At 42.6% G+C, this 24,692-nt stretch overlaps 1 protein-coding gene and 1 long non-coding RNA gene across 3 annotated transcripts in view; one reads left to right on the plus strand and one right to left on the minus strand.

Moving 5' to 3' along the window:
- Window positions 1-24,692, minus strand: part of LOC144771586 (matrix metalloproteinase-20-like) — a 252,435-nt gene that overhangs the window by 108,598 nt on the left and 119,145 nt on the right. The gene's annotated exons all lie outside the window — the stretch shown is intronic.
- LOC144771587 (uncharacterized) overlaps window positions 23,106-24,692 on the plus strand; it is a 126,392-nt gene continuing 124,805 nt past the window's right edge. Inside the window, exon 1 of the long non-coding RNA XR_013599370.1 lies at window positions 23,106-23,198. This is a non-coding gene — a long non-coding RNA (uncharacterized LOC144771587). The remainder of the gene's footprint in view (window positions 23,199-24,692) is intronic.

Consider the following 24,692-nt stretch of genomic DNA (forward strand, 5'->3'; position numbering starts at 1 on the left):
GGTGCACATAAGGCTTTATGGATTATGAAGACTGGTAGATATAAAATGCTGTTTTATTTGTGCTTTACTGCTAGGTAATTTAGACTAATGGGTTAATTATTAGCAATGATGGGAGGCAACAGAACAAATTGTATTTCTTTCATTAATTATTCTTTGTGTTTGTTTATATAATAGTTTTACAAAGGAAGCTTAGAGATGGCTGCAGGAAAATAGTACCCTTTTAAAAGTGGCGCAGGGACAGTGGCGCAGAAAATTGACGCTTTCTGAAAGAGGCCTAATGATGAAAATGGCTCAAGTGAAAATAATTCCAAGAAGGATGGAAAAGGCCTCTGAGCTTTTATTTTGAAAGGTTTTGGATTGAACTGCTAAAAAAGATGACTTTTTGGAGAAATTTGCTAACGTTTGCTAACGTGCCACGGGAGTTCAGAGCTGACTAGCTCAAGGTTAAAAGGAAGCTGTCGCTACAAAATGTAGCAGCCTAAGGAGAAGCTGCCAAGACTTCTACATGAACAATGGACTAGTGAATTTGCCCGGGCATGTAAGAAGGAGGTGTCACAGTTTACTGTGGTACGAGGTGGCTCAGCCAATGGAGAACTAGAATTCGTCTGCTGGAATGTGAAAAATAGTTAGCTCAGCTAAAATTAGGGTATAAGAATAGGTTCAGAGAACACATAGTTGGCTTACGCTCGAGAATTCTGGAGGACGATGTTATGCTGATGGACTTTACACGTGAGGACAGGAGTTTTTATTAATTACTTTATTACTAGGTGATGAGGGTAGAGACAGAGATATAGTTAGGATTTTGGAAAATGCTTAATTTTACTTATTCCTGCTAATGAATAATAATTCTTGATTTATGCTCTTTTTATTAATACTGAATAAATCTTTCTTTATGACTTTTTCTAATGCTTGTTTAATAAAATACCAAAACCTAAGTTTTTATAGATGTGTTAAAATAAACTTTCTAAAATGACAAGCTGGTCTTGATTATTGTAGTTAGTTTAAACAACTATATTTAGATCTTATCGCCTCATGATTCAAGCGCTCTATTGTTGTTATGGGCCTAGTGTTGTAATGTAAGTTTTGTGGTAGTAAATAGCGTCATTTGTGCAATATTTTGGTGAGAGCGCTGGATCAATTTCTGGTAGCCATCGGACGGTTTATATATGTTGTTTTTGACATACATGTTACATGCATGATACATATATGTTGGTAAATTCATAGGATTAAGTTTTAACACATGTTGAGTTTGTTTATTTTGTGCTATGTGTGTACCGGTACAAAAACTGTGTGATGAGAAAGTAGTCATGCAGAATATCTGATCTGTTTCTGTGATATCGCCGAGTATCACTGTTGGTATCGCCGTGTACCAGAAGTATTGTCGCCGTGCAATACAGTGTTGTCGCCGTGCAACACAGTTTTAGGGCTAGGTGTGAATCTTGTAATAGTGAGGGTTTTCTAAGAAATTAGAGCAGCATGAGAATAGGGACAAAGCGCCTTCCATAAAACTCACTGTGATAAGAGTATTAGTTATATTCAAGCTTGAGTGAAGGGCAGGGTAATGTCGGTGCATGATTATCTATAAACAGGTGAAAGTCCTGTACGGGTACATGTTTTATATCTATAAACAGGTGAGAGTCCTGTACGGATAACGGTGTTATTTTGCTAACGGTGCATGATTTCTATAAACAGGTGAGAGTCCTGTACGGATTTCATGTGTGTCTGAAGTTAGGGAATTTTCAGTGTGAAAGTGCGTGATTGTTTTGTAAGGTATGTTCAAGTGGAACTCTTAGATACTGTCACTTCGCGGTGCGTTCAGAGGAAAATGAGTTCATATTCTTACGTGTTAGAAGGGTAGGGTAAGAGTTGCTCTACTGGCAAATGGAAATTATCCTTAGTGTGAATAGCGACGTCTATTCCGAAGTGTGGATACTTGAATGTATGTAAACTATCCTAATTAGAGAAGCAGACAGATGAGTTTCGTTTTATATATATTCACTAAAATATACCAAAAGTAATTCTAAGGTACTTAGGAATGTTCTAGTTAAAGTTTGTACCATTCTAAGACTTTATAAAGTATTGTGCAGTGTTTAAATGCACTTAAAAGCATTGCGCGCTATTTAAATCCTTTTAAAAGTGCCCCGATCAAAAATTGTAAGGGAGGGGCTGTTTTGGGAGTGAGAACGTGTGGGGAGAGAGCCTGCAGCTGCAGCAGCTGCATACGTCAGAGCTTTCCGCGCTCTGATTGGTTGTCGTGCCCTGAACTGTCAGAGCAAAGTAACGTTCTCATTGGCTGAGGAGCGAGTATTATTTTAAATTGGTTCCTAGCTTTTGTGAATGTTTTCCGATCGCGCTACATTTAGCATGTTGTGAGCGTTGTGTTGCTTGGAGCGCGAGGAGAGACTACAGTAGCAACAGTGATAAAATTAGCTGCAGCCGTGTAGTAATTGGCTGAGCTTACAGGGACAGTGCGCTAATTAGCTAGAGCGTGGTGCTAAAATTAGCTTAAGCACATTGTTAGTATCTTGTATTCTGTAAGTGTCCCCAGTGTATTAAATCATTAGCTTTCCTTTCCAATGAAATAGCGCTGTCCTATGTAAGTGTAGTACATTTTGTGAAGGAGGGGGGCTGTTGAGGAGTGAGTAGGGAGCGAGTGGGAGAGCTGCGAGCTGCAGCGACTGTCTACGTCAGCCGCCGCGCTCCTATTGGTCAAGGTGTCCGTAGCGTCATGACAAGGCTGCGCTCCTGATTGGATAAATGTTGTCGTGTCATAATAGAATAACGCTGTGATTGGCTGACAGCGTTTGACTGTTTAAAATTTAATTGTCCGTGATATTTTACAAGTGTTCTTAAATTTTACATGAACACACTCTGAATAAAGTTGAGTGTCCGTTTTGATTCCCTTTCATATGGCGCTATTGTGTATGTTTGAAGCGAGAAGGGAGAACGAATAGACCTGAAGCGGCTGCTTGCGTCAGCCGCCGCGCTGCCATTGGCTGAGACACCGTCGCGTCATAGCCAAAACCGCGCTCCTATTAGTCTAGAGGCCGACGCGTCATGGGCAGAGTCGCGTTGTGATTGGGCGAGGCTCCGTGAGCTGCGCTCTGGTAGGGCGAAGCTCCGTATGTTGGACGAGGTTTAGAAATTGTTTTAAAATTGTCCCCGATATAGATTTCAATTCCTAAATTAATGCCATTTTAATTTCATAAAAAATTGCGAGGGAGGGGCGGTTCGCCATGTGAGGAGCGAGGGGAGAGTTGCCGGCTGTAGCGAGCGAGACTCCGTGACTTCATGGAGGAATTGCGCATAAATTTGCTGGTGACGCGTAGTAAAAAGGGAAGAGCCGCGCTCCCATTGAGCAGAGCTTCTGAGGTGTCATTGTGGAGCCGCGCTGAGGTTTGCTAAGGGTTTGGGGCAGTTGAGCAGGGACAGGCTCTGATTTGCTGAGAGGCTTGGCGAGTGACAGCGAAGTAGCGCTGTGATTGGTTGGAGTCCCGGCAGGTCGCGCACCCATTGGCTGATGACGTCGTAGCGTCATAAGGGAGCCGTGCACCGATTGGTTGAAATATTACAGCTTTAGGGCAGAGCTGCGCTATGTTTAGTTAGCGGCGTTTTGTGTTTGGGATAGTTACATTTGAGTTTATTAGTGCGCACTATGTAGAATTACATAATTAAATTAAAATAAAAGCTGTTACACATTTTATTAAAATTACAATTCTAACATTGCAACTACAGCCGCTCTGAGATTGGTTGAAGTGTGGCAAAAATGATGCTCTAATTGGCTGGAGAGTTCGTGATGTCATAAAAGGTGTCACGCTCTGATTGGGTGGAGTGTTACTGTGTTGCTAAAGAATTAAAAGTGCTCCTGATTGGAATTTTGTCCTTGCTACAGTCGTGTGTATTATAAATAATGTAAATTAGTGGCTAACGAACATTGTACATCTTATTATAAATCCAGCTTAATTTTAGAAAAGAAGGGACCAAAGTGCAATTGGCTGAAATATTGTCAACAAATGCTGTGATTGACGGAGACACAAAGGTGTGTTACAACTGATGTATGTTTGGGCTTTAAAAGCGGCTGGAAATAGTCGCGTGTTATGCCTAAGTTAAGTGACTTGTTGTTGTAAACCAATGAGCATAGAGTGTTTTGCTCTAGTATTAATTATATACACTTGTGAGTGTCCCACTACAACAGCGCTATTATTTTAAAGAGAAATGTGAAAGGGCTAATGTTTGTGAAGGGAGGAAGACTATAGTAGTAACAGTGCATATTATTGGTTGAACATTTCGCAAAAAGCAGTATTTTAATTAATTGAGGGTCAAGAAAAGTTGTGTTGTGGTTGGCTGATGCATATTACTTATTCTGGCTGAATGTTTGGGCTTTGAATTGTATGAGAAGGGCTCTAGCAAACAGATTAGGTTTTTCTTTTTTTACAGGTATATGTTCCAGAAGGTGTGTAAGTGAAAAATAAGTACATTTAAGACACATGTGATTATATATTGGTATAAATAAAAAATTTGCGTTGCTACTGTTTTTGCAAATTGATATTTTTCTTTACAGGTTAATTATAATTTAGTGATACAGGTAAATTAGGAGAAATATTAAATTGACCAAATTATAAGGTTTTCTACACCTGATAGAGTTAAATTAATTAATTAATTGATCAGCAAACGCTGCAAGGCAAATTTAAAGAGTACATTTACCAAATTAATTAAAGAAAATGTCTTCCTTATATAAGAAAATGAAAAAGGTTGTTGCCAAATGCGAGAGTAAATTAAAGATTCCAAAATTAGCGAAAATAAATAATAAAGGTGTCAGAGTAGAAAATAAAGATCAATGTAAAATTGATATTGTAAATATGGATCAGAACAGGAATACAAGAAGACCCCCAGAACAGATTAATGTAACGCCAAAAGTATCAGATCAGACTGATAAAGTGCCAGCTCAGACTTCTACTAAAATTGATGCGATAGAAAAGCATGATGAAATGCTTAATACTTCTGGAATTAATATTCCTGTTTATGTAAATTCATCAAATGATTTGAAGGAGTCCATGAAAATTATGGAAAAAGAGATAGTGCCTGTGCTTAGAAAAGATGAAATTAATTCCGCAATTTTAAAGGTCCCATTACCTGAAAAGGTTTATTCTATTGTACTTGAGATTGAATTAGTAGGGATTACAACTCAGCAAGAAACAGAGATGACTTCAGTTCTGGTAAGTGAGAAGTCTGACATTGACCTGATTAAATTGATACAGTCTGATGAGTCAAAATTATCTTCAAAGGAAAAGGAGATTGAGATAAATGAGCTGAATGAACAGCTACAATTACAGCGACAGGTAATGGTTCAGCAGATTGACATGGCTTCATTGCCATTGCAAATTTTTGTTAATGAACAGACAGAGAAAACAGATACAGGATTAAATAAAGAACAAGAAAACAGTCCAAGAAGATTAAATGCACTTCCAGAATGTTGGAATAAAATTGATGTTCTTTTGAGTGAAGACATCAAAGTAAAGGACGTAATTAATCAACAGATTAAAACATTGACTTTTACAGGTTCACTTTTCAGAAATGCAAATTTAATTAAAAGATTGATTGATGATATTCAATTGGCAGAAAGGTTTGCTGTCGTGATATGTGCAGCATACAAAATGAATGATGAACATGCTTTGAGTTCACTAATACTAACATCTGTAGTTGAAACATGGCAGGTAGTCAAAGACTTACTAAATGATGCAACTCATGAGGAGAAAAACACATGGTTGAGAAACACATGGTTGAGAACAGATTTTAGACAGCGAGATGAGGATGAGATTTTGTCACACAGAAATGACAGAGTAGTTTTGCTAAATAACATGATTACTGATATGGACAGAATGTACCATAGATTTGTAGAATTTCTTTACCAGAGGTGTCTGACATATCAGCAAGTAAACACAATTAAGAGAACAATTGTGAGATTGGGAACAGAATTACAGGAGAGTGGTTCATTGACCAGATTACAAATGGATTTCTGTGAGATGGCACTGAATGAAAAACTGTGCTACATTTTTGTGATTTACTGTTTGTTTTCAAAATGGATTGAAACATTTCAGATGCGACATGATGATGAAATTACTGTTGCAAATTTACTAGATGACAGAAAACATATTGAAAACAGATTGCTCCATTGTACAGATAGAACAGAAATTTCAAATATTGAGGAGCATGAGAATGTTACTATAAAAGTCAGAGATGCAAAAATGTGCCTAGCTGCAGGTACAAAGTGGACAGATGTTCTTCCACTTGTTTTGATGTTTCTGAGAAGTACTATTGATAAAAAGACAGATTTCAGTCCACGTGAGATTATGATGGACAAGGTCATGAGACAGACATTTATACCAGAGAAGAAAATGATGACTATCAATGATAGCATCAATTTGGAGAACTGCAGGAATTTATCAGATGAAATGATTTCTGTGTTTGATGAAGATGAAACTGAAGTACAAACAAGAGAAAAAGAGCAAGTATTTGATCAGTTACCAGGTAAAAGGATCAGGAAAAAGGTTCGTCTAAAAGGAAATTGTCTAGTGCAAAGGTGGCAGAAAAGGAGGCTAGTCAGTCTTGTCACAACAAATGCAGAGAAGTGCAAAAGACTGAAGAGGTGGATTGACACTGGCCATACTTTTCGTGTATCTACACCTGAAAATCCTGATGAGGATAGTGTCACAACTGCTAATTCAGATTCTGAAGAAGAGCCTGAAGAGAATCCAGATCTTGAAGATCGACAAGTTGGTCGACATCTGGAGAACATGAATAGAAAACAAGCCTTGATTGAAGAAGACTTGAAAGTTGTGACTGAAGACTCAGAAAATGATGGAAATCTGCCAGATAAAGAAGCAGAAGAAGAATGTGATCAGATTATGATTCAAGACCAGGAGAATATTGAAAAGCAGAAAAGTAGCTCTGAAAGCAGGAACAGGAATTCTGAAACTGGGAAGTTGAAGGTAATTGAAAAAGAAGAAAATGAATTGCCAAATACCAGCTACAAAGATGACGTTCCTAACGGAGTGAAGCTGCTGAGTAAAGAAGTACCTGAGTCCAGAATGAAAATTTCTGACACTGAAACTGATGAAAGTGATGAAGATTCTCAAATAAGAAAATTCAGAAAAGGAGCTTGGAGAACAGAATGTAATGTGACCAAGCAAAAGAAGAAATTACTAAGAAAAAGTGATAACTGGCCAGAAGAAAATGAAGGCATAAAATTCAAATTGAGATACAGATCAAAGAAACAGATTAATGAGATATCAAGTGAAAAAGATTCTGTAAAGAAAAGTGAGGCAGGAAAGAAAATAGAAGTGATACCTGTAGTGGAGGTAAATAGTCACAGTCAGAAAGAGATTGAAAACAAAAGTGACAATGATTGAAGTACATACCTGTTGAATTTTTAGGTTCTCTGTTTTTGGCATAAGGCTGAAGAAAATGTGTTAGATGACACAAGGTCGAAGAAATTCTGTTAGCTGAAAAATTAATTTGTGACATTAGGTCGAAGAAAAACTGTTAGAAAAAAAAAAAAGAAAAAATTTTTTTGAAAAAGGGGGGTGTTAGAAATTTTTAGAAAATTTAGGTAACATTTTTTTTAAATTTTTGTTTTATTTTTCTTTGCAAGCTTAATGAAATTATAATTCTGCTTTGGTTAATTTAGGTTATTGTTCTTTTTTGAAATTTACAAGGAGAAGTTTTAGGTTAATATGACAAGCAAGATACTGACATTTTATTAGTTATAGTTTTGCAACACTTTTATTGAAACTTAGTTGTATGCTACACAAGAGAAAGAAATAGAACTAGAGGGGTTTCTTAAAACTCAATATGAGAATTGTAGATAAACTGATGAGATAATTCTTTAGAAATAATAACACAGGTGAAATTGAATCATGTTCATCTTAGATAAAATCTTTGCTAAAATATTGGGTGGTGGTGTGGTGATTTGTTAATCACCAGATGAGGGAGTTGATGGAGCGGGATAGAAAACAGAATTCTGTTTAAACCCGTGAAGTCACACTTCCATAAATAAATTAATAATGCTAACAATTTGTGATATGTGTATGCTAATTCAACCTAGTTTAAAGTTGCATTTTCACAGAACACGTGGGAAACTAACATGTGTGCTCATAAATGTGCATTATGTTGCATTCTTATGTATGTGGAAAATAATAAATTAATCTTGTCTATTGTCATGTCATAACTAATAGCAGCTGTTTTTGAAATAATGGCATGTGCTTATTTTGCTTCCCTTGTCTATGTGATGTCATTTCTACTATTCTAGGTGCACATAAGGCTTTATGGATTATGAAGACTGGTAGATATAAAATGCTGTTTTATTTGTGCTTTACTGCTAGGTAATTTAGACTAAAGGGTTAATTATTAGCAATGATGGGAGGCAACAGAACAAATTGTATTTCTTTCATTAATTATTCTTTGTGTTTGTTTATATAATAGTTTTACAAAGGAAGCTTAGAGATGGCTGCAGGAAAATAGTACCCTTTTAAAAGTGGCGCAGGGACAGTGGCGCAGAAAATTGACGCTTTCTGAAAGAGGCCTAATGATGAAAATGGCTCAAGTGAAAATAATTCCAAGAAGGATGGAAAAGGCCTCTGAGCTTTTATTTTGAAAGGTTTTGGATTGAACTGCTAAAAAAGATGACTTTTTGGAGAAATTTGCTAACGTTTGCTAACGTGCCACGGGAGTTCAGAGCTGACTAGCTCAAGGTTAAAAGGAAGCTGTCGCTACAAAATGTAGCAGCCTAAGGAGAAGCTGCCAAGACTTCTACATGAACAATGGACTAGTGAATTTGCCCGGGCATGTAAGAAGGAGGTGTCACAGTTTACTGTGGTACGAGGTGGCTCAGCCAATGGAGAACTAGAATTCGTCTGCTGGAATGTGAAAAATAGTTAGCTCAGCTAAAATTAGGGTATAAGAATAGGTTCAGAGAACACATAGTTGGCTTACGCTCGAGAATTCTGGAGGACGATGTTATGCTGATGGACTTTACACGTGAGGACAGGAGTTTTTATTAATTACTTTATTACTAGGTGATGAGGGTAGAGACAGAGATATAGTTAGGATTTTGGAAAATGCTTAATTTTACTTATTCCTGCTAATGAATAATAATTCTTGATTTATGCTCTTTTTATTAATACTGAATAAATCTTTCTTTATGACTTTTTCTAATGCTTGTTTAATAAAATACCAAAACCTAAGTTTTTATAGATGTGTTAAAATAAACTTTCTAAAATGACAAGCTGGTCTTGATTATTGTAGTTAGTTTAAACAACTATATTTAGATCTTATCGCCTCATGATTCAAGCGCTCTATTGTTGTTATGGGCCTAGTGTTGTAATGTAAGTTTTGTGGTAGTAAATAGCGTCATTTGTGCAATATTTTGGTGAGAGCGCTGGATCAGTACCCAGGCTGGGGAGGATACTATACCCAGCAGTTCCTTCAGCAGAACCTTGGGGTTCTTATATTTCCAAATAAAGGAATTATTCCCTTTGGATTTACCTGTTTTTATCTGTTGGGATATGTTGTAATAGCTATCAGATTTATAATATCTCATTTAGGATGTGCAAACATAGAGGACTGTGCCTATTTAGCACTTTTACTAATAGGGAGTTGGATATTTAGTAGGTTATTCACAAAGGCAGGTAAGAGTACCTAAAGGAGAAGTCCCTTAGTATTAATTCCCATGCTCGTAAACCCTTTTGTGAATCAGACCCTTAGAGAATACTGTGGGTCAGTGTTTTCGATGAGTGGGTACCCACCACAAGTTCCAAAACAATATTCAAATGATGACACATAGAGATTTTCGGAACTGCAGCGGGCTGGACATGTCAGTTGCCGCTTGTGAGAAGTTGGCCTGGTATATGATGATCACTAGTTCTAGTGATCACCTTGTACCATGCCAAGCAACCCTTATGATGATTGGTTGTAAGTCAACCTTATAGACAAGCTATCCTAGGGGTAGCATGGACTAAGCAGTCTTAGGCTAAACTCTGTAAAGGCATGTGAAGCAAGCTGTTTTACCATACACAATCCCCTTGAATACCAAATGAAAGGACACCACACAGATATATATTGAAAATATATAAAGATTTATTTCTACAAATATCCCCTATACTCTTTATAAGCACAGAAGCAAATGCGTTAAAACAAAACACAGTTTAAATATACAAAAGTTGCACAATATGGATGAGCCCTAGGGGCCACCTAAACCATATACTAAAATAGTGGTATAAGAACCACTATGGAGAAAGGAAAGAGGCCTAGGGCATCACTGGAGCTGTTCGGGACTAGCAGTGATGAAGTCGGGAAAGGCCCGCGGGACTCGGGTGCAGCGCTTAAAGCGCACGCATGCACCAATGCAATGTCAATGGTGCGTAAAAGTTACAAAGTTAGTGTTTAAGGAACCTTCCGATGGACCTACAAGGATAATACTTTAGACACAGGCACTAGAGGTGTATACCAGTGTGGGAACACCGGCGTTGCTGAGTTACCTCACCCACAGGAAGCGGGTGCACAGGTGCGAAGTAGTGTCGGGTTTCGTCACGCAGGTCGATGGTGCTTGGAGCTGAAGATGCTGCAGGCGGGTCGTCGAGGAGAGTTCCGGTGGATCCAAGGGTGGATCTGAAGAGGTGAAGACCTGAAAGCAGAGGGGACAATGTTCAAAGTCACTAGCCAGTGACTACCGTGGAACCAGGATGGAACCAGGCAATGTCGGGTGCAAACAGGTGAAGAAGTGAAGATTGTCTCTGCAGCCACGTGGACACGAAGAGGTCAAGGACATCCAGGCGTTGGTCACGAGCTGTCCCACAAAAAATCTAGCTGTTGGCGGTGTCGGTTTCTTGATCGGAGCAAACAGGCCTTGGCTAATGCAAGCCATGCAGGAATCGATGCAAGCTTCTCACTCGGAACAGCAAGGTCAGAGCGGGTATTCCTTTTCAGGGGAGCAAGGGCCAGTCTGGAGCAACCAGACCAGCGGTGTAAGTCGTAGTTTTCGTCGCCAAGGTGGCCGCTAGCCACGTGGCAAGTGGCCGGGATGGCGCGTCGAGTGGCAAAGTGCAAAAGGGCCCCACGCAGATCGTGGAGATGCTGGAGGGCTGCTCTTCGGTGCAAATGCTGCTCGGTGTCGGGGCTTCTCAAACCCCAAAGCACATTGTTGAGGGGGCCTCGGGTGCTGCGCAGTCAGCTTTTCGGGGGTCTTCCAAGATGTCCGGTCCCACGTCTCTCGGTGCCTCCACGGGTCTCTTCTTTTCAGGGACTGTGGATCGGGCTCTGAGATGCCTGGGAGTCTGGGTCTTGTCAGGCTCTGGGCTCGGGCTCCGGCGGGAGGCGGCGACAAAGCAGACGTCGAGTTGCTGGTTGGTGCCTGTATTCACAGGGTGGTCACTCCTTGGCCACAAGGGAGATTCTCTTCAGTCTTCTGTGCAGCAGAATGTCGAAGTCCAGTTTTCTTCTTAGTTTCAAGTCGAGTTCAGGATGATCTGAAGTCTTGGGACACAGCTCCTACTCTTATTCCAAATCTAGGGGCCGGATTACCTGCTAGGTCCCTCCTCTGGTTGGGACCAGGAAGGGGGGCGGTTACACCCCCTTTCCTTTGTCCAGCTTCGCGCGAAGACTGGGGCTGGAGAGCCCCAGCACCGGTTTGAACTGGCAAATGCACAGGGACACCTTGTGTGCCCCAGTCATGTCTGATTCTATTCAGCCCTGTCCTACCCAATACACAAAACCCTGTCTGGGGTGGTGCTAGCACCTCCCAAGGCAGGAAACCCATTGTCCAAGCCTCCCTCGCTGGAAGGACTCCCAGCAGCAGGAGGTCAGACTTGTGTCTGTGGTGGCAGCATCCATTTTGTGATGCTGAGGCTCATGTTTAACTTTACCCGGGTTTCAGGTTATGTACATGTCGTATCCCTCTAGAAGGGTGGAATGCTACCCCCGTCACCAGAACTGGCGAGGGGGTAGTATTCCAATTCGTATGACACCTTACTCGACATGTTTTGATAAAGCCAAACTAAAGTTAGCAAATAACCGCGAGGATTATAATGCACTTAAGAGTATATGGTATGGCAATATCATGGAACAGCTACAGGAAGTGGTTCCGAAAGCTGCAGACAGGCTCAGCTCATGCTAGAGCACCATCTCACATATTTCCAAGCACTCTGCCTCCAGGATTGATGAGGCCTTCCATAGGAGTGGCTGATAGGAACATATGTGTCCATTTTAGGTTAGGCATAGGCATACTATACCTAAGTAAGGGGTGATTACACCGACTTACCCCAGCTGAGTGATCAGCCTGTTGTGTCAAATATGGAGGCCAGGCCAGGGGTGGCACAATACATGCTGCAGCCCCTGGTAGGCCTTGGAACCACCTATGCCCTGGGTACCTAGGGTACACTGTTACAGGGGCCAATAAGGTGAACCAGTTCCAATTGGTAATGTACCTAAGGTACCTGAAGTCCATTTTAAGGAGAGACCAATTAGCCTGGGGCCCTGAATAGCAGGATCCCAGGCCAACTAAGTCAAAAACCAGCTAAACACTAGGCAAAAAGTTTGGGGGTAACCATAGTCAGATATCCACCTTCCTACACAACCCCCCCCCCCCCAAACGAAAGGAGCTAAGGCTATCCTTGACCAGGTAAGCCTATATTGCCTAAGTGGCCATATAAGGAAGTACCAGCTCTGGCTTGGTTACCCCCTGTCTCATGGTCCACTAAGCAATCCCTAACCCTAAGGGTATCTGAGGGTCTCCACCATAGGGATTCTCTACCTGTGGTGTGTGTTGGCAAAGTTAAAGGCTGATGTTGAGATGGAGTACTGAAGTGAGATTCCTCTGTAGGACTCAGCTTCCTCCAATCACATTCCACCATGTAGGCCTTTCTTTCTTTGACTGAGTTGCACTGTGCTCTCAGGGTCAACCTCTGGCTACCTAAAACTGGAGGCTGGGTCCCCTTGGTTGGCTTACTGGAGGGACAGTTCAGGTTTGGGCCCTTTGGGTCCCAGGTTTGGCTGTGCCCAACAGAATCCATCTGTGGGAGGTCCCTAACTAATTTTAAGGGGGATCCCTCAGGAGTTTTTAAAGTTTTCACCTGGCTGGGGGTGCTAGCTTCGGTGCCCCTAATCTGCTGATGGGGATGCTTTATTTGACAGGGGGCCCTTTGGGGCTCACTGTCCTTCTTGTCCTCTGCAGCCCTGGGCTGACTAAGGCAAGGTAGAGAGGGGCAGGTTACCTGCTCCAGACTGGGTCCCACCTGAGAAGGGTCCACTGACATCAGGGGCCCTGTCAGGCTAGGCCTAACCACCTTTGGGGCAGTTCCTTCATCAGGGGTAAGATCAGTTCCCTGAGGAGGCTGATCCTTTCCTAAAGTCTGGTGGGAGGGAGATTTCTCTTCCTCCTCAATGCTCTCTGTTTGTGTGGAGTGATCCATTTTTCAGGCTTCACAACACAGGTATCAGTTTGAGTTTGGGCTGTGGCCATCACAGCCCCACTAACCTTTTCAGGAAGGGACTCAGTTTGGGTATGGGCTGTTACCATAACAGCTCTGCTAACTTTCTCAGGAAGAATTTCTACTGAAGATGGGGATGCGGTTTGCTCAGCCCTACCAACCTTTTCAGCAAGGACATCTTGTATTGGGGCTGTGGCCAGCACAGCCCCACTAACCTTTCCATGGAGATTTACCATTCTAGAATGGGTTTGCTGTTCAACCTCAGCCCAGGCTGAGATTTCCAAATCATTACCAAGTAGGCAATCTACAGGCAAGTTTGCTGCCACTGCCACTCTCTTTGGGCCAGTGACACCTCCCCAGCTAAGATTGACTACTGCCATGGGATGCTTGGTTTTTACTCCATCAATGTTTGTCACCTGATATGTGGCATCAGGTAAAAGTTGCCTAGAAGGGACTAGACATTCAGCCACCATGGTGATGCTAGCCCCTGTGTCTCTAAAGGCCTCAACTTTCAAGCCATTGATGAGGGGCTCCTGTCTGTACTTGCTCAAAGTGTTTGGGCAAGCAGTGAAGTTGGCAAACCCCATGCCAGTTTCATAGACAAGAGTATCTGAGGTAGGGGACCTGGTTAGTCCAGAATCCACCTGTGTTCCAAAAGTAAATCCACCCAAATTCTTGGGGGTGCTCCCACCACCAGGGGGACCACTGCTAACAGTGACAGGAGGTGTTGGAGCTTTACCTGGAGGTATATTTTCCTTATTGCAGGCCCTGGGGCAACTGGGGTCAGTTTTCCAATGGCCAGGCTTTTTACAGTTATGGCAATAAGGCTTTTTCTCTGTAGAGGAAGTGTCTTGGGACCCACCCCCATCCTTGGACTTTTGGGGCCCTGGCGAAGTCTTCTCTTTTGATTTATCCCCACCCTTCTCTTGAGGCTTGGTAGTCTCTCTCTTTTGATCACCACCCTGGTTCTTAGGCCTGATCCTGGTACTGACCCATTTGTCTGCCCTCTTACCCAATTCTTGTGGAGAGGTCAGATCAGAGTCCACCAGGTGCTGATGTAGAAGCTGATTTTGACAATTACTTAAGATTTGTTCTCTCATAATTAAATTATACAACCCTGTATAGTCTGTAACCTTACTTCCCAGCAACCAGCCCTCCAGAGCCTTAGTGGCACATATAACAAATTCAGACCAGTCCTGAGTCTGTGTCTTCTGGGTGTCTCTGAACATTAACCTGTACTGTTCAGTGGTTAAGCCTAACCCATCAATCAGAGCACTCTTCAGAACCAGGTAGTTTCTAGAATCCCCATCACTAACTGTGAGGAGTCTGTCTTGGCCTCTACCTTCAAAGGAGAGCCACAAGATTTCTGCCCACTGCTCCTGAGGGATCTGCTGTACTCTGCAGGCTCTCTCCAGTGCAGTCATCCATTTGTGGATATCATCCCCAGCTTTGTAGGGGGGCACAATCTTACTCAGGTTTCTAATGTCATAGGACCTGTCTTTATCCTTAGGGATAGTGCTGCCACCAGTGGATCCTAATCCACTCTCTCTAGGCTGTCTTGCTCTAGCAAGTTTCTCTTTGGCCAGGGCAACTTCTAATTCTTGCTTCTGGATCCTAAGCTCAGCCTCTCTTATTTTGGCCTCATGCTCCCTTCTCTGAGGGCTAGTCAACCCCCTTCTGGAGTGACCATGAGAACCCCTAGAAGCTTGGGAGGTATTGGACTCACCTGAGTGATTCCTCCTCCTCCTTTGCTCCTGGTTAAGTCCACTTGGGGGTCTGAATGGGTTGGACCCACTTTCAGTCCCAAATAAGCTTAAGTTAGCCTGGTTAAGCCTGCTGACTAATACCTGACTATTTCTCTCATCATCAGACCCACTTTCCTCCTCCTCTTCCTCTTCTTCCTCATCCTCAGGCTGAGTATCTCCAGTGACCTGGTTTTCCTCATCTATCTGGATGGCAGGGACAGGGGTGTCAGAGTTATCTTCTGTGGGAGAGCCTCCATCTCCATTCCCTGAGGGGCCTGGTTTGGAGGTCTTTGGAGCTTCAGACTTTTCTAAAAGCTCTCTGAGGTGATCTGCTGTAGGGGTAGGACCCGTTTTGATTCCTCTTAAGGAACACAGCTGCCTCAGTTCTTTAAAGTTAAAGATAGCAAATTTGGATGGTGCCCTTGGAGGGTCGCTCCCAACAGAGATAGGTCCAGTGGATCCCTCTGCTCCAGACATTGCTCTAGTGTGGGTGGATATGTTGCAATCTACCTACACTGGGGTTTACCTACTAAACCTGTCTAGTAGTTGTAGTCAGGGTGTGCTATTCCCTATCCTCTACAACCACTAAGTTCAGTAGAACTTAAGTATACTAGTCTTGTTTTAATGTACCTATCAGGTACCTGTATGATCTTTCAAATGATACTCTCAAAGATTGTAATGGTAAAACAACAGCAAGCTCAAATCCCAATCCGCTGCTCACCAATGTGAGAAGTTGGCCTGGTATATGATGATCACTAGTTCTAGTGATCACCTTGTACCATGCCAAGCAACCCTTATGATGATTGGTTGTAAGTCAACCTTATAGACAAGCTATCCTAGGGGTAGCATGGACTAAGCAGTCTTAGGCTAAACTCTGTAAAGGCATGTGAAGCAAGCTGTTTTACCATACACAATCCCCTTGAATATCAAATGAAAGGACACCACACAGATATATATTGAAAATATATATAGATTTATTTCTACAAATATCCCCTATACTCTTTATGAGCACAGAAGCAAATGCGTTAAAACAAAACACAGTTTAAATATACAAAAGTTGCACAATATGGATGAGCCCTAGGGGCCACCTAAACCATATACTAAAATAGTGGTATAAGAACCACTATGAAGAAAGGAAAGAGACCTACAGCCTGGGGAATTGCTGGAGCTGTTCGGGACTAGCAGTGATGAAGTCGGGAAAGGCCCGCGGGACTCGGGTGCAGCGCTTAAAGCGCACGCATGCACCAATGCAATGTCAATGATGCGTAAAAGTTACAAAGTTAGTGTTTAAGGAACCTTCCGATGGACCTACAAGGATAAAACTTTAGACACAGGCACTAGAGGTGTATACCAGTGTGGGAACACCGGCGTTGCTGAGTTACCTCACCCACAGGAAGCGGGTGCACAGGTGCGAAGTAGTGTCGGGTTTCGTCACGCAGGTCGATGGTGCTTGGAGCTGAAGATGCTGCAGGTGGGTCGTCGAGGAGAGTTCCGGTGGATCCAAGTGGATCTGAAGAGGTGAAGACCTGAAAGCAGAGGGGACAATGTTCAAAGTCACTAGCCAGTGACTACCGTGGAACCAGGATGGAACCAGGCAATGTCAGGTGCAAACAGGTGAAGAAGTGAAGATTGTCTCTGCGGCCACGTGGACACGTAGAGGTCAAGGACGTCCAGGCATTGGTCACAAGCTGTCCCACAAAGGCTCTAGCTGTTGGCGGTGTCGGCTTCTTGATTGGAGCAAACAGGCCTTGGCTAATGCAAGCCACGCAGGAATCGATGCAAGCTTCTCACTCGGACCAGCAAGGTCAGAGCGGGTGCTCCTTTTCAGGGGAGCAAGGGCCAGTCTGGAGCAACCAGACCAGCGGTGTAAGTTGTAGTTTTCGTCGCCAAGGTGGCCGCTAGCCACATGGCAAGTGGCCGGGATGGCGCATCGAGTGGCAAAGTGCAAAAGGGTCCCCCGCAGATCTTGGAGATGCTGGGGGGCTGATCTTCGGTGCAAATTCTGCTCGTGTCGGGGCTTCTTAAACCCTAAAGCACAGCTTCGAGGGTGCCTCGGGTGCTGCGCAGTCAGCTTTTCGGGGGTCTTCCAAGATGTCCGGTCCCACGTCTCTCGGTGCCTCCACGGGTCTCTTCTTTTCAGGGACTGTGGATCGGGCTCTGAGATGTCTGGGAGTTTGGGTCTTGTCAGGCTCTGTGCTTGGGCTCCGGCGGTAGGCGGCGGCAAAGCAGACGTCAAGTTGCTGGTTGGTGCCTGTATTCACAGGGTGGTCACTCCTTGGCCACAAGGGAGATTCTCTTCAGTCTTCTGTGCAGCAGAATGTCGAAGTCCAGTTTTCTTCTTAGTTTCAAGTCGAGTTCAGGATGATCTGAAGTCTTGGGAAACAGCTCCTACTCTTATTCCAAATCTAGGGGCCGGATTACCTGCTAGGTCCCTCCTCTGGGTGGGACCAGGAAGGGGGGCGGTTACACCCCCTTTCCTTTGTCCAGCTTCGCACCAAGACTGGGGCTGGAGAGCCCCAGCACCGGTTTGAACTGGCAAATGCACAGGGACACCTTGTGTGCCCCAGCCATGTCTGATTCTATTCATCCCTGTCCTACCCAATACACAAAACCCTGTCTGGGGTGGTGCTAGCACCTCCCAAGGCAGGAAACCCATTGTCCAAGCCTACCTCACTGGAAGTACTCCCAGCAGCAGGAGGTCAGACTTGTGTCTGTGGTGGCAGCATCCATTTTGTGATGCTGAGGCTCATGTTTAACTTTACCCGGGTTTCAGGTTATGTACATGTCGTATCCCTCTAGAAGGGTGGAATGCTACCCCCGTCGCCAGAACTGGCGAGGGGGTAGTATTCCAATTCGTATGACACCTTACTCTACATGTTTTGAGAAAGCCAAACCAAAGTTAGCAAATAACCGCGAGGATTATAATGCACTTAAGAGTATATGGTATGGCAATATCATGGAACAGCTACAGGAAGTGGTTCCGAAAGCTGCAGACAGGCTCAGCTCATGCTAGAGCACCATCTCACATATTTCCAAGCACTCTGCCTCCAGGATTGATGAGGCCTTCCATAGGAGTGGCTGATAGGAACATATGTGTCCATTTTAGGTTAGGCATAGGCATACTATACCTAAGTAAGGGGTGATTACACCGACTTACCCCAGCTGAGCGATCAGCCAGTTGTGTCAAATATGGAGGCCAGGCCAGGGGTGGCACAATACATGCTGCAGCCCCTGGTAGGCCTTGGAACCACCTATGCCCTGGGTACCTAGGGTACACTGTTACAGGGGCCAATAAGGTGAACCAGTTCCAATTGGTAATGTACCTAAGGTACCTGGAGTCCATTTTAAGGAGAGAGCAGTTAGCCTGGGGCCCTGAATAGCAGGATCCCAGGCCAACTAAGTCAAAAACCAGCTAAACACTAGGCAAAAAGTTTGGGGGTAACCATAGTCAGATATCCACCTTCCTACACCGCTGAAATAATTTAAGTTGTGAATGGATTTAATATCTTGCTACCGCAGTAGATGTTTTGATGAATAGAACATATTAGTGGAAGATTCAAGTGTTCTTTGCAAAATAATTTTATAAGAGAAGATAGGAGCTGTGCGGACACACCAACAGGTGCCGGCCCTTTTTTTAATTAGGGCTTTTAGCTCCAGGTTGCAAAGAAGCCCGACCATATCTAGATAAAATGTAAAACTAGGTCTGATCATCATACACGCCATAATATGGCAAATGGCCCTTGCTCAGACAAAGAGTTCCCTAGATCTATAGAGTTTTAGCTTGAACTATATGGATCAGAGATTAGAAGTGATGGTAGTAGCAAAAAGACACAGGTAAAATGTATGTCATCTTTAGTACATAGAATGACATATTCTGATCAGATGGGTACAGATTCTGGGGTGCATACCAGCTGCTTAGACACATCCATTTCGCTTCATTCATAACCCTCTGCATTTGGCTTCTTGTCTCCATGACCAAAGCTATTTGACACAGTCAGAGAACACACTAGCTAATGAAAAGTTTTGCAATTGATTGTATTGTTCTTTTTTTCACTGGTCTTCAATTGCAGCCTGTCCAGCTCCACGCTGCCTCATGTGTTTGCATCTAAGGTTTGTGGTTGAGGTCTCAGTCATGATTCTTGTGATTTTGAAGAGGCAACTCAACATTACTCTGAATCATAGTCTGTTGTCGGAGGAGATCAGAGCTTGTTGAATACAATTTTTTTAAGTGTATTGAATTATTTTGTTCAAGGTATGTAAGGAACAGGTTTTTCTTGCCAGGGGTCATTAGAATTTTTACCCTGTTTCTCTTCCTAAGCAGTTGATTTGGCCTAAGGTATTGTCTTCTTTATGTGCAGGGGATTGCTTAGTAGGATAGTCTTAGTTTTCTCTAAATCTTTTGATAAGCTTTTCCATTCAAGCAAGAAACTCTTCCGCCTGGATAATCTGCTGGGGTAGGGCTTGGACGAAGAAGGCCATATTTATGATTCAACTGAGGAAGCAGGTGCTCAGGGTGGAAATGGGACAGAAAAGAGGCCCTCACACCACAATAAAAGTGGTATCCATCAGTGAATTATATTCAGTGCCTGGATACCCTCCTGGTTGATTAGCCACTCTTGGCAAATACAGATTGATTGTTTGAGAACTAAAAAAATCAAATATATTTGCCAGTTGGGGTGCCTTTGATCTTGTAAAAATGTGCTGCATAAGTGATTTGCAATGATTTGAATACTTGCATGGCAATGTTTGTTTAACTATATATGAAAATCAACTGTTAAAACGTGCACCTCAGACCATAAATTAGGCCCACAGGCAACCAGAAAACTGGCACACACACTGACTTTAAGGACCAGACCCTCGGTTATTACCTGATTGGCCGATAGGTCAGTCTCACCCTGGTGGTGCTTTAACTTGGTTTGTGTTAGACAACGGAGAGAATTGGGTAAAGGATGTCTTATTCAATCTTATGTTCAAAGAATGAATAAATAAGACTCGATAGTTCCTTATAAAATAAGGTTTTTGCTTATACTGATATGATTCTCTGGTGTGTTTCTGGTTTCTGGCCTCTGTGAACCAGCTTATGACCAATAGAAGAGATATTTGTCGATTGTGGTGCTTCGATTGTTAAAAAAGTAAGTCTCTGAATAGCAAGTGGCAGTTTTCTTCCTCCCGGAGATTGTTGATCTATGGGTTGTGCCCCGAAGCTGCCACTGTATTACCCAGGCTGATGTAGAGGATTCAAAGAAGGGAAAGGTTCTAATCCTCAGAAGATAAAAGTTGGATGAAAATTTTGGACCTGATAAATAGTGACACAGTTGAGTGGCATCTCTTTAAAACCAGCTTCATAGCACAGTTGTCGCCAGACATTATATGACCAACAGAAAAAGATCTTTAAGAACCATTACATGACAAGAGGGGCTGTAGCTCCACCCACATGTTGATTGAGTAGAGTACATCATTCAATTGGGCTGATGTGTGATTCCCCTGAAAGATTGCCTGTATTGTAGTTTTTGCAATATGAAAACACTTGTGACCAGTGCAGCAGGCCTCTAACAATCCCTTGGGTGTATAGTATATTTTCTTTAATAATCCTTATTGGGCATCCATGATAATAATAATAATAATAATAATAATAATAATAATAATAATAATAATAATAATAATAATAATAATAATATTAATAATAATAATAATAATAATAATACTGACACTTATAAAGAGCAAACAGCTACCATTAAACAGAGGTGTCCCAGCGCTATAGCAATTGGCGGCACGCCGACAAAAGGTCTGAACGGAGAAAACGCCCTGGTCATACTAGCCACATTTGAAGAGCCATGTTTTCACAGCTTTCCTGAATAATGGCTCAGAAACAATATTCCGGATATTATTAGGCAAGGAGTTCCAGAGTTTAGAAGCCTTAACCGTAAAAGATCTGCCACCCATCTGAGCTCTTCTTAATTGAGGAGTGCATAGGAGATTTTGTGCATTAGATCTCAGCAATTGGGTCTGTTTATAGATACACAAGTGTTGTTTTAAGTAGCTAGGGCAGTTACAGTGGAATGACCAGCATACTACTGTCAAGGCCTTAAACTCAATTCTTCGAGCCACTGGAAGCCAGTGGAGCTCCTGAATGTGGGGAGAGATATGATTACTGAATGGTACCCGTCTCATCAACCTCGCAGCCGCATTCTGAACCATCTGCAATCTTCTGACCAAATATGCCGGCAGTCCCACATAGAGGCCGTTCACATAGTCCATTCTAGCTGTTACAGTGGCATAGACTATTACTCAGCGACATTGCTCTGGTAGCAGGTGGAGGAACTTTCGCAGGCTTCTCAGTTTGCTAAAGCAGGACTACGATACCTGCCGAGTTTGGGCAGAGAAAGAGGGGTCAGTTTCCCACTTAACTCCCAGGTTTTTACCATGATTTTGGGGGTGGGAGGCAGACCCGTTTCCAGCGTCCACCACAAATCTGATGCTGGCGGCGAGTTTTTTCCAAAGAACAACACTTCAGTTTTCTCGCAATTGAGATTAAGCGTATTATTGTTCATCCATAGTGAGATGTCTTTCAAACAACCTTTAAAACTCTTAAAGGTGTCCTCCAACTGCTCGTTAAAAGAGAACATTAACAGGGTTTCATCTGTGTATGATATCGCCATGACACCACAATTGGCAATGAGTGAGAACAAAGGGGCCACATATATATTGAAGAGAAGGGGGCTTAGTGCTGAACCCTGAGGAACACCGCACCATAAATGTTTGTGTTTCGACCTTTGAGGTTGCAAGCAACCTGCTGAGTACGGTTAGTAAGAAATGATTTCAGCCAGGTTAGTGCCACTCCCCTAATGACAATATCCTGAAGTCTCTGTGCCAATCTTGGGTGGTCTACCATGTCAAATGCCACGGATAGATCCAGGAGCACCAGCAATGCTGATGCCCCCGAATCTACTGACATTCTCACCGATTCTGCCACCTCTAAAAGAGCCATCTCTGTACTGAAACCAGGTCTGAAACCCGATTGAGTGGTGTGCAAGTTGCTGTGTTTCTCAATGAAATTGGCCTGCTGTTTTTGCACCATTTTTTCCAACATTTCTGCTGGCGCTGGCAACAGTGAGATTGGATGGTAGTTACTCAAATCGTCTGGCTCTCCATTGGGTTTTTTCCTAAGGGGAAGAACAATTGCATGTTTCCACACATCAGGAAAGATACCCGATGTAAGAGATGTATTCCAAATGTGGGTCAACACCTTAGTAAGTGAGTGAGCCAGCTCTTTCCACAGTTTAGGGGGCAAGGGTCCTCTGGTGAGCCTGACTTGCAGCTCAGGATTTGTGCCAATGCTTCCTGCTGGGTGATAGGGGAGGAATTCCATACAGCAATAATCTGGCTTGCTACCCTCCTTGACCTCAGTTTTATCAGTCTCAGCTATTGCTATAAACAAATCATGAATTACTTGAATTTTGTTATCGAAAAAGTCAGCAATACTTTCACACAGCGACAGGGAAGATTTCACTTCAATCTCTAATTCTTTCACCCTAAGAAAGGAGTTCACGACCTTAAATATTTCTTTATTTGAGTTATCTGCCTCCTCAATGCTTCTCGCCATATAGTCTCTCCTGGTCTCTCTCATCAATTTATGTGCTTCCTCGGATAAGGGTTACCTCTAAGAAACAGCAGGTCATTCCTCGCCCAACTGATGACTTCGTCGCAGGGAAAATGGGCTGCGTACTTGACCACGGCCACTGCCTGGACGCGGATTGGCGCAAACGGACTTGCCTTTGGCGCATCAGGCGGCGCGCCCGCTGCGCGCGTCCGCTGGGCGGCCGGCACCCATCTAATCTATATAGAGCGTCCTTCCCGGAAGTAGGAGAGCAGGGGGCGGAGATACGTTCCTCCACACCATCGGCACGCAAAGCCGCGGTGGACCGGGAAGCAGCTTTGAATATCAAGTGCTATAAACTGCTACGTGCCTCAGGTAAAACTCTGAGCATGACAATTCAACAGAAAATAAAAGTTAAAAGTAATCGGATTTTTAAAACGACAGGTCTCCTTTCTCACATAATAGATAGCTTCCCGGCGTGCTGTTACCTATAACAGGTATTGTATAATGTTTTGGGAAATGTACATTTGTATATATTTCTAATTTTACAGCTGCCTACCTGATTGTTGCCTTCGGTGAAATTGTGTATTCAATAAAGTGTGCCTGAGCTTTTAATGGTGACTTGCCAATGACATACCCTACATGCCTGATTGGTTCATGGCAAATGTTTTATCAGATTGAACGGGTTATATGTGTTTATTATGAAAAGATATTACAAATCAGGAGTCCAGACTAATTTTATTGTGAAATCAAACATGCGAAAGGTGATGGTGGGAGGAATGCTTGCAATACGTTTATTCACTGGCAATTGCTCGGGTTAGCATCCCAACCCATAGTTCATCTACAGTGCACTGCATCTTGCATGGTCCATAGTGTATTATTACTTTACTGTTGAAGTATGGTTTCCACAATCAGAAGCATTATGTCAGCCACCTGGGATTGGTACAAAATGATTAGCCATAGCCATTACTATTTTCAGGATAGCCTCCCACTCCATTATTTTTTTGAGGGGCCAAGTTGTTTTCACAGTGTATCATTGTTTTACCACTCCGCAAAAGCCAACACATTGCTTCTAAACATGTCACCCATTTTGGAACTTGAAAACAACAATAAACTATGTATAGTACCATTGTAAGCCACGCACTGCTATGTATAATTGTATTGACAAGTGCAAATATTCTCCTTATGGTGTATAGCTGCTAGATCTAGAAATGGGGATGTACTTAAAATTATGACGTTTTAATTTTTATTCGTTTTGAATTAACTCTCGATCGATTTGTACTGTGAAAATCTTTTGTACTTGTATGCATTTACCAAATGCAAATAAAGTTACTTGATTGATTGATATAAAATGTTATTATTTATTGCAAGCATATCTATGCCATGTTTAGGGGTGCCATACGTTCTTCTTATACTTTTACTCTTTCAATTTATCTTTCATATGTCTGTTGACTTAATGGGTGTGTTTTATCAGGAATTAGTAAGTGGGTGAATGAATGGATGCACGAGTGCAAGTATGCTTGACATAGTGTATGTATGATAACATATTAAGTGCCTAAACTCACCAGAGACTGCAGATGCACTTTTTTGGGGTATAAGAAAGATATATTTGCATCGCCAGTGCCTTATTTGTTTGGTGCATGGGTGGGCATAGGTGACTAACCTGACCTCAGACATTCACTGATAATAAATACCACTTTGTGACTGCTCGTAAGACACACCACAGAGATTTATATTAATAAACGTACTTTCTGGAAACTAAAATGCAGTTGTAGCAGGAAACACTTCTTCACTTGCTTCAAAAGTACAGGTACCTTTATCCTACAGTATCTGTTAAGAAGTCTCTATCCTGGAGTGGAAGAAAATACC

This window comes from Lissotriton helveticus, chromosome 8, assembly GCF_964261635.1.
Source record: "Lissotriton helveticus chromosome 8, aLisHel1.1, whole genome shotgun sequence".
In the NCBI taxonomy this organism is placed as follows: Eukaryota; Metazoa; Chordata; class Amphibia; order Caudata; family Salamandridae; genus Lissotriton; species Lissotriton helveticus.